General features: G+C 38.2%; 1 long non-coding RNA gene across 1 annotated transcript; it reads left to right on the plus strand.

Moving 5' to 3' along the window:
* The first annotated feature begins 2573 nt into the window (after positions 1 to 2573).
* On the plus strand, positions 2574 to 3159 carry LOC110678701. Its single transcript, XR_002501865.1, has 2 exons — positions 2574 to 2714; positions 2783 to 3159. It is a non-coding gene; the product is annotated as an uncharacterized LOC110678701 (long non-coding RNA).
* Positions 3160 to 11237: the final 8078 nt, after the last annotated feature.

Raw genomic sequence — 11237 nt, forward strand, 5'->3', positions numbered from 1 at the left:
TACCGATGTCGGGCTGCTCCATGTTGTCGTAGGTCTCCTCCTCTTCATCTTCACCAGGTATGAACCGCTTCATGAATTCCGCACAAGTTGATGTCCTCTTTGGTCCTTCTTCATTTCCGACTTTTTCGACGTCATATCTATCATTCCTTTTCTTCTTGATGACGCGATATGGCCCGAGAAATTTTCGAGCGATCTTCAAATGAGTACCAAACTGCGTACGACTTATCGTCACCAAGTCACCTACTTCATAATCTTCGGCCTCTTTCCTGTTACGGTCAAATTGTTGTTTCATCTTTCTCTGACAATTCTCTATGTTGGCCCTTGCCATTTCCCTAATTTCTTCTCTAGATTCTTCAAATATTCTTATCCACTCTCTTTCAATTATTTCTGCTAATCTTAAATCTTGTGTAGTTCTCATTTTAGTTCCGAACAACAATTCAAAAGGAGTTCTAGCTATGCTTCGTTGAAGAGTATTGTTCAAAAACTCTTGAAGTTTTCCAACATGACGGTACCAGTTTTCCGGATTATCAACTGCTAGTTTAGCTAAAGCAGGTACAATGACTCCATGAATTCTTTCGACTTGGCCATTGCCGCGTGGTACTTCAGTGGTAATTTGCAAATGTTCTATGCCCTCATTTTCACAATAATTTTGAAACACAGTCGAAGTAAAAGCAGCTCCCCTATCGGAAATAATTCGTTTTGGATTTAAAAATATATCGATAAAGCTTATTTGATGCTGTTAACGGTCCCAAATGATCAATATGATACGTAGACAATGGCGTTTCATCTTTAGGAATAGGATAAAGGTATCCTTCCCTCTTCCCAGCCTTGCGACAAGCCAGTATGCAAGGCACGCAACTTTTGACAAATCTGTCTAGTTTTGTCGACAAGTTCTCAATCCAGTACTCTCTAGTAAGAAGTTCATGCATTTTTTTCACCCCAACATGTCCTTGCTCATGAACATTTCTTATTATGAAATTATGCATCGAATTAGGGATGACTAGAAGCTTTCCACCTCCGAAGTTCTTATATAATATTCCATGATCAACAAAATAATCACCAAATGACTCAGTATTCAAAACTTTCATTATTGCCGCCAATCTTTCATCTCTCTGTTGACACGCTTTAATCTGATCTATTATGTTACTATTATGTAGCATAACTACAGGATTTCTGCTAAGCGCATCTACATGTTTCAGGCGAGTACCAGGGCGGTGTTCTAAGGTGTATTGGTATTCTTCCAGCAATAATGCCCATCCAGCAATTCTTGGGGATATATCTTTCTTTACCATTGTCATCTTAAAAGCAGCACAATCAGTTACGATGGTAAAAGGAATACCCAGTAAATATACCCGGAATTTTTTCAAGGCAGAAATCACCGCTAAAACCTCTAGCTCGTAACTTGGGTAATTTGCTTCAGCAGATGTTGTTTTTCTACTATAATAATAAACAGGATGGAAAACATTCTCTCCGGCAGATTTCTGCAGCAAAATAGAACCATATCCAACCCTACTTGCATCAGTGTGAAGCTCAGTTATAGCATTCGGAGAGTACAATTTTAGTGTTGGTCTATTACACAATGCTTCTTTCAATTTTTCCATTGCAGTACGTTGTTCTGGTCCAAAAATAAATACAGCGTCATTACGCAACAAATCAGTCAACGGCTTGGCAATTATCGTGGTTTTGCCTAATGGTGGAGAAGGACTACGAATGGATACCGGTGATGCATCACTTTGTAATTATAACACTTTGCTTTAGTTCTAAAGATGGTCACGGAAGGTGAACCTTCTTCATCAATGTCCGAAGTTGGAATCGTCTTTATTCAATCATATACTTCAAACGTAAACATAACAATCAAGAAAAGACCGAAAGTTCCTGGTTCATAGTTTACCAAAACTAGGTTAAACAACATCGGCACCAAATTCCAATGTGTCAAATATTTATAAACTTTCGCGTGGTGTTGTTCCACACATGCTACGTTTGAGTAACATGTTATTGAACAAAAACGCACTTCAGCGACTTCCTATGAATTTGATCAATTCATCTACTAATATTGAATACATTACTCAACACCTTCCCCTTTTAGGAGAATGATGTTATATCATTCTATGACCAAGTACTTTTTGTCTTAAATTTTTATTAGTCGATTTTTGTGTACAATTTGGTTTTGATTTGTAAGCATATTTTCTATAGTAACATTTGGGTCTATAATATTTTTAACAATGTATGGTCCTGAATATAAAGCATCTAATTTTTTTTCTATTTTCGACTGTCAACCCTACTTTATCTCCTACTATTATTTCAATCGGTTTTACATTTTTTTGATTTTGTATCGTTTTCAATTTTGTTTGTTCCAAATAGTCTTTAGCTCTGTTGTAAGCAATTTTTAATCTGTGTTGAAATTCTTGATTGTAATCATCTACGTTAGGGCAACTTCACCGGTGGTCCAAATCACTGTTTGGTTCCAAATTTTTGGACCATGTTGAAATTTGAAGCGTGCACCGGTGTTGCAAATAATGTTCCAATTTTATTTTATACCAGTTTTCTGGTCTATTTTTTTGGAACAGGCTAGCTGCGTGGTCCATTTTTGGTCGGATTTGGACCAAGTTTTGAGCTGTTCCAAAACTGGTTTGACAAATGTTTGTTTACCAGTTCGGATGTTTTACGCTGAAACAGTCACCACAGTCACCGTCTCTAGTTCCTACTCATTTGAGGTAAGTAAAAAAAGGAACAATATTTAATTGCTGCTGTGTTTTTAACAGTAATTCCTCTTCCCGAGCAGCGCTACCCATAATAGAAAATTTCATCTTTCATCGCAACAAACACGACCTTGCAATACATCTGAATGGGGAATTCGTGTTCCGGGAGCGCCGAGATGACCAGCGGCCAACAGTATCGGAAGCAAGCGGTCACTCTCTCTGACTTTCTTTCCCGACCTGAAACGGATGCCACTCGGAATGCGGTGTTCTTTCCATAATACCAAGCAGCGTTCTGAACAAACTGATGAGAACAGCGGTGTCCGGATCGATTGCTCCGTTATTGTGTGCTGCTTCCATGGATTCAACAGATGGGCTGCACTCTCCGCCAAGTCTTGAGTTAGCCCATTGCATTTTTAAGGACTTTGTGATACTCTCCAACAAATCCACGGAACAGCTGGAATCCCTGCCGATGGTGGCCCCCCGTTTTGCTTAATGAAGGAAAAGGCCAACTGGTCGCAAAGGGAAATGGAATCTCTATCAAAATGGGCAAATCGTTGGATGAAGAGTACATTTACAGCTGCCTGGCCATGCAGGTCGGATTAATGTCGCGGTGCATATTCGTAAACATTCCTCAACTGGTGTGTCGCTTTGAGACACTCCCGAGCAAGAACCAACTGCTGCAGATCGTGATTCACCGGGGATTTTCTCCTAGCATTCCACCGGTGATTTCATTAAGGAATTTCTGCGGGGTTCTTCTTCAGAAATTTCTCCGGATTTTTTTTTTTCGGAGTTTTTCTCCAGAAATTTCTCTGGGAATTTGCACAAAGAATTTCTCCGGAGATTTCAAGGATTCCTCCGGGAATATCTCCAAGAACTCCGGGGATTTTTGTCAGGAATTCCTCAGGAGATTTGCAGTAGCAATTTCTCCGATAATTTCCTACAGAAACTCCTCTGACTATATGCTCCAGGAATGAATCCTGGGATTACCTCTAGGAATTCCTTCGAGGATTTTCTCCAGGAATTCCTCAGGGGTTTTCCAAAAGCAATTCCTCTGGGAATTTCGTCCAGAAATTCCTCTGGGGATTTCGTTCTGCAATTCTTCTGAGGATTTCCTACAGGAATTCCTCCGGAGATTTTCTCCAGAGATTCCTTCGGTGATTTTTCCCAGAGAATTTATCTGGATTTTTTCTGCAGGAATTTCTGCGGAGATTTTTTTTCCAGGGATTTCTTGCAGGAACTCCTCTAGAGACCTTTTATATTCTGGATTTGGTCCAGGAATTATTCCGGAGAGTTTTTTTTTAAGATTTCCTCCAAGGAATCCCTCAGGGGATTTCTAATAGCAATTCCTCCAGGAATATTAAGAAATTTTTCTGAGGATTTTCTCTAGAAATTCCTATTTCTCTGGAGAGTTGAACCAGGAATTTCTCCGGAAATTTACTCCAGGAATTCCTTCAGGATTTCCTCCGGGGCTTTTCTCCAGAAATTCCTCCGGAAATTTCAAGAATTTTACTGGGGATTTTCTCTGGTAATCTCTCAGGGTATTTCGGCCAAGAATTCCTCTGGGTATTTTGTACAAGAATTCTTCCGGGGATTTCCTACATAAATTCCTCCGGGGATTTTCTCCAGAGATTCTTTCGGTGATTTTTCCAGAGAATTTATCTGGAATTTTTCTCCAGAACTTCCTCCGGAGATTTCTTTCAGGGGTTTCTTTCAGGAATTCCTCTAGAGGCCATTTATATTCTGGCGATTTGCTCCAGGAGTTATTCCGGAGATGTTTTCCAAGATTCCCTCCGGGGAATTTCTCAGAGGATTTCCAATAGCAATTCCTCCAGGGGTATTAAGAAATTACTCCGAGGATTTTCTCTAGAAATTCCTATTTCTCTGGAGAGTTGAACCTGGAATTTCTCCGAAAATTTACTCCAGGAATTTCTTAAGGATTTTTTCCGGGAGTTTTCTCTAGAAATTCCTCCGGAAATTTCAAGAACTTTACCGGGGATTTTCTCTGGTAATCTCTCAGGGGATTTCGTCCAAGAATTCCTCCGGTGATTTCTTTCAGGGATTTCTCGCAGGAACTCCTCCAGAGACCTTTTATATTCTGGCAATTTGCTCTAGGAATTATTTCGGAGACTTTTTCGAAAAGCAATTCCTCTGGGAATTTCGTCCAGAAATTCCTCTGGGGATTTCGTTCTTCAATTCTTCTCGGGAATTCGTTCAGGAATTTCTCCGGATATTTCATTAAAAAATCCCTCAGGGGATTTTTTCGAGAAATTCCTTCGGAATTTTTTTAGAGAATTTCTCCGGATATTACCTCCAGGAATTTCTCTGGTGATTTGCACCAGCAGATTTACTCCAGTAATTCCTCCTTGAATTTCCTTCAGAGATTTTTTCAAAGAAATCCGTCCAGGAATTCTTCCGGGGATTTAGCCCAGGAATTCCTTCAGTGATTTAGAGATTTCTTCCGGGGATTTTCTCTAGTCCTCTAGAGGTATTTTTTATTCTGGGGATTTTCTCTAGGAATTAACCCGAAGATTTTTTCCAAGCTTTCCTCCTGGGATTTTTTCCAGGAATACCTCAGGGGATTTCCAATAGCAATTCCTCCAGGGATATTAAGAAATTCCTCCGAGGATTTTACCCATAAATTCCTATGTATTTTTCTTCAATGATTTTATCCGGAGATTTCCTCCAGAATTTCCATGGAGAATAGAACCAGGAATTTCTCCAAAAATTTACTCCAGGAATTTCTTCCGGATTTTCCCCGGGGGTATTCTCTAGAAATTCCACCAGAAATTTCTCCGGACATTTCAAGACCTATATCGGGAATTTTCTCTGATAATCTCTCAGGGGATTTTGTCCAAGAATTCCTCCGGTGATTTCTTTCAGGGATTTCTCGCAGGAACTCCTCTAGAGGCCTTTTATATTCTGGCAATTTGCTCTACACGGAGACGGAATTGAACTCAATTTTGGGTTGTTTCAACGCAATTCCGTAGTTGAGCCCAATAACTCAATTTTGGCTAAATTTCCAAGGTCCCCACTAGGTAGTTTGGCTTTAATTCCATTAGAAAAATATACTCAATTTTGGGTTGATTTAACGCAAAATTGAGTTCTTTCGACCCAAACATAAGAAAAGTTGCATTTACCCAAATTTGGCTTATTGGGCCAAAGTACCCCCATTGGGTAGATGCAGCTCTCTCTATTTTTGACAACATTCGTGTGGGAGAAAGAGAAAACCGAGAGATTTTGGGTTGAAACTATAATCGATATACTTAATTTTGGGTAAAGTAAACTCAAAAATTAGGTAAAAATATTTCTCCGTGTAGGAATTATTTCGGAGACTTTTTCCAAGAATTCCTCCGCGGAATTTCTTCAGGAATTCCTCAGAGGATTTCCAATTGCAATTCCTTCAGGGATATTAAGAAATTCTTCGGAAGATTTTTTCCAGAAATTCCTTCTTTTTTTCAAAGATTTTATCCAGAGATTTCCTCCAGAATTTCCCTGAAGAGTTGAACCAGGAATTTCTCCGGAAATTTACTCCAGAAATTCTTCAGGGGTTTTCCAAAAGCAATTCCTCTGGGAATTTCGTCCAGAAATTCCTCTGGAGATTTCGTTCTGCAATTCTTCTGGGGATTTCGTTCAGGAATTTCTCCGGATATTTCATTAAGAAATTTCTCAGGGGATTTTCTCGAGAAATTCCTTCGGATTACCTCCAGGAATTTCTCTGGGGATTTGCACCAGGAGTTTGTCAGGAAATTTACTCCAGTAATTCCTCCTTGGATTTCATTCAGAGATTTTTTCTAAGAAATCCGTCCAGGAATTCTTCCGGGGATTTAGCCCAGGAATTCCTCCCGTGATTTAGAGATTTCTTCCGGGGATTTTCTCTAGTCCTCTATAGGTCTTTTTTATTCAGAGGATTTGCTCTCGGAATTAATTCGAAATATTTTTCCAAGATTTTCTCCTGGGAATTTCTTTAGAAATTCCTCAGGGGATTTCCAATAGCAATTTCTCCAGGGATATTAAGAAAGTCCTCCGAGGATTTTCTCCAGAAATTCCTTTGTATTTTTTTTTCAATCGTTTTATCCGGAGATTTTCTCCAGAATTTCCATGGAGAATTTTTTCAGGAATTCCTCAGAGGATTTCCAATAGTTCCAATCAGTTGAACCAGGAATTTCTCGGGAAATTTACTCCAGGAATTTCTCAGGGGTTTTCTAAAAGCAATTCCTCTGGGAATTTCGTCCAGAAATTTTTCAGGGAATTTCGTCCAGAAATTCCTCTGGGGATTTCGTTCTGCAATCGTTCTGCACCAGGAATTCTTCCGGGGATTTCCTACAGGAATTTCTCCGGAAATTTCATTAAGAAATTCTTCCTTCCATGATTTTCCAGATAATTTACCTGGAGTTTTTCTCTAGAAATTTCTCCAGAACTTACTCCGTGGATTTCTTTTAAGGATTTCTTGCAGGAACTCCTCTAGAGGCCCTTTATATTCTGGCGATTTGCTCCAGGAATTGTTCCAGAGGGATATTAAGAAATTCATCCCAGGATTTTCCCCAGAAATTCCTTCGTATTGTTTTTCAAAATTATTTTCTCGAGATTTCCTGCAGAATTTCTCTGAACCAGGAATTTTTCCGGAAATTTACTCCAGAAATTCTTTCAGGATTTCCTTCCTTCAATAAAAAAGTAATTCAATTCAATTCAAATTCCCTCTGGGGGTTTTCTCCAGAAATTCCTCTGGGGATTTCCTTCGGAAATTTCGAGAACTTTACTGGGGATTTTCCCTGGTAATCTTTCAGGGGGTTTCGTCCAAAAATTCCTCTGGGAATTTCGTCCAGAAATTCTTCTGGGGATTTTCTATAAGAATTCCTCCTCTGAGGATTTTCTCTAGAAATTCCTTCGTTTTTTTTTTATTGATTTTATCCGGAAATTTCCTCCAGATTTCTCTGGAGTGTTGAACCAGGAATTTCTCCGGAAATTTACTCCAGGAATTTCTACAGGAATTCCTCCGAGGAATTCATTAAAAAATTCTTCCGAGGATTTTCTCTAGAAATTCTTCGTATTTTTTTCTTTTAATAGATTTTATCTGGAGATTACCTCCAGAATTTCTCTGTAGAGCTGAACCAGGAATTTCTCCGAAAATTTACTCGAAGAATTTTTTTAGGATCTCCTCCGAGGGTTTTCTCCAAAAATTCCATTGAGGGTTTCCTTCGGAAATTTTAAGAACTTTACCGGGGATTTTCCCTGGGGATTTTGTCCGAGAATTCTTCTGGGAATTTCGTCTAGAAATTCTACCGGGGATTTTCTACAGGAATTCCTCCGAGGGTTTTCTCTAGAAATTCCTTCGTATTTTTTTTTTTTCAAAGATTTTATCCGGAGATTTGTTTAAGAATTTCCCTGGAGTGTTGAACCAGGAATTCATCCGGAAATTTTTTCAGGATTTCCTCCAAGGGTTTTCCCCAGAAATTCCTCTGGGGATTTCCTTCGGAAATTTCAAGAACTTTGCCGGGGATTTTCTCTGGTAATCCCTCATATTTCGTCTAAGAATTCCTCTGGGGATTCCGTCCAAAAATTCTTCCGGGGGTTTCCTACAGGAATTCCTCCGGAGGTTTCCTTTAGAAATTCCTCCGGGAATTCTCTACAGAGATTTCTTCGGTGATTTTTCCAGAGAATTTATCTGGAGCTTTCTCCAGGAATTTCTCCGGAACTTCCTCCAAAAATTCCTCTGGAGATTTCTTTCAGGAATTGCTTGCAGGAACTCTTCTAGAGGCCTTTTATATTTTGGCGACTTGCTCCAGGAATTATTCCGGGGATTTTTCCAAGGAACTCTCGTCCGGAGATTGCTCCAGAAATGCTTCTGAAGATTTTTTTTTCCAAAAATTCCATTAAGGATATCGTCCAGGAATTTCTATGGGAATTGTGTCCAGGTATTCCTCCGGGCATTTGATTAAAAATAAAATCCTGCGGGGATTTGCTGCAGAAATTCCATCGTGGATTTTTTCGTAGAATTTATTTAGAGATTCCCTTCCTTAACCGATTGCTTAGAATCCGCGACTACAAAGCAAAGTCATGCTGATGGTCGGTCGGTCCAGGATCTTTTCGTAATGGAAATTTGCCTTGACTTCCCTGGGCATAGGGTTTATTCAGAAATTTCATAACGCTAAATGGGGTGGGTGCAATGTTACGACTCATAAAAAAATTGTAAAATATTCATACAAAAAGCGTTACGAAAGAGTGGGTGGGTGTCAAAAATGGCCAATTTCGGCCTTATAAAATATGTGAATAAACCTATAGAGTAGCATCGTAATCGCCTATCGTATGGCAAATACGAATGCAAAAATGGCAACTTTGGCAAGAAAGCTTTCAGTTTATAACTGTGATAGTGCTCATAAGAACACTAAGCTGCCCAGTGAGGACGTAATGTAATGTGACCAGATGTGTACTTGTCAGCTCTAATCCCCAATGAAGCGCTGCCTTCATTTGATGTGCAATTTATATTCATATTCAATCTGAGACATGAACTAAATACAAAGCTTATCGAAATAAAAAGTATTGACACTGTACTGTCAAGCTAAAGAATGCTCTGTCCCGAATAATCCGGGACGTCTGGTCACTTTAACGTAATACCAAAAATAAGAAGAAGATCTAGAGTCTCTTCTGGGGATTTCATTAAAAATTTCTTCTGGACATTTTCTCCAAAAATTCCTTCGAGAATTTTTCCAGAGTATTTATTTGGAGATTTCCTCCAAGAACTCCTCCGGTGATTTGCTCCAGGAATTCCTCAGGAGATTTCCTCCAAAATTGCTCTTAAGGTTTCCTGCGGGATTTTCTCCATAGTTCCTACATGATTTTTTTTTTCGGAGTTTCTATAAAAAATATTGCTGGAATTAGTAATTGCTTCGGAGTCCCTGTAGGAATTCCTTTGGCAGGGCTGGTAGCAAAAAGTGGTACCGAAAAAAGTTGTTTTAGTGACCAGATTTGAGAAATAAGTGACTAAAAGTGACTCTCGATTCTCGAAAAAGTGACTAAAAGTGACTTGAAAATCAAACCATAATCAGTTTTATTTCAATTCTATTATACTGTTTTACGATCAATATTCAATATGATAGGGAATATTCAGTATGATCTACTGCAGGTAGTATAGGTCTAGTGGAGTATCAATATTTGGACATTTTTATTATATGTGTGTGTGTGTGTATGTACAATCCACCGCCCACTGACCGGCAGTGCTTTTATGGAAGAAATTTGTCTGCATATATTTGTAGATAACATTAAATAACTCTATAGATGCAAACAACTTTAGCCCTGGAGATGGAAGGTGATAGCTCTACTGCAATTCCAACGACCCATTTCAAGAATGGCTGTTCATACACACACATTCTGAGGTCATTTTCATCACAGTAAGCCCCGCATGAAAACACCCAGATATCAAATGGACATCTGAAATGAGTTCACACTTCCCGAATCGAAACAAGATTTTCGACCCTGGCACGTAATTTGGACATTTTATTATACTTCCAAAATTTCAAGATATTGCCTAATTTTTTGCAAACAGGAAAATTAACATTTAGGTACGTAAACAATTCTTTTTTAGAAGATTTTCATTCTTTTCAAAATTGTATGTCTTTTATATCACCCAAGTATTTTATTTAGCGAATTTCAATAAGAATTTGGAAAATTTGTGAAAACAAATTTTTTATCATTTGGAAATGTACATCCAAAATCGCATAAAAATAAATCTTAAAAACAGCTAAAATTGAATTCAATTTTAACTGTGTAGATCCCAAAACTTTTCTATGACTTCAAGTCGATAAGAATTTAAGATTCAGTTTAGAAACATTATAAGCGTATAGATGAAGTTCCGTCAAATGTAATATTCAAAGAAGAATGCTTTCTATTTAGCTTATTATATTCTTCTTTAACGCTTCTACCAAGTAAGGTCAATAGCGTCGGTCATTCAAAGTTGATTTTCTATAATGATAAAAATCAGGTAAAAGTTTAGGGGAGGGATTATTAGAGTATGTTTAAAACTACTAATTGAACTTTAACACTTCACTTTTTGCAAAAAATAAAAATACTAATTACTAGTGATTTTAGTATTTTATTTTATTTATTTTTTAGCAGAAAATGAAGTGATAAAGTTCAATTAGTAGTTTTAATGTTAATGTACAAGAGTTTATGTGGACACTTTCAGTGACGAACTGTTCATATTTCGATAAACCAATTCATTTAAGTAACCTGTTCACCGTTGTCATGAAAAAATATATATCAGAATGAATATATTGTATATTTAAAATAAAAGCATGGAACGAGCTCACCAAATTGATCATCCATCCCTGATTGAGCAGGTGTTTATTCAGCATGCTCATTTCACAAAAGTAAAATATCACTCCGGCGACGCGAAAACCTGAACTCGTTTGCACTCAGAGCGCGTGCAAACAAAAACGGGAAAAAAAAAAATTCGGCTACGCGACGACACAAAAAACAGTTTTTTTTTCTGGTGAAGATGAAACGAAGCCATAACACAAGCCCTCAACAGCACAAAACTAGAGA

This window comes from Aedes aegypti, chromosome 1 (genome assembly GCF_002204515.2).
Source record: "Aedes aegypti strain LVP_AGWG chromosome 1, AaegL5.0 Primary Assembly, whole genome shotgun sequence".
Classification (NCBI taxonomy): Eukaryota; Metazoa; Arthropoda; class Insecta; order Diptera; family Culicidae; genus Aedes; species Aedes aegypti.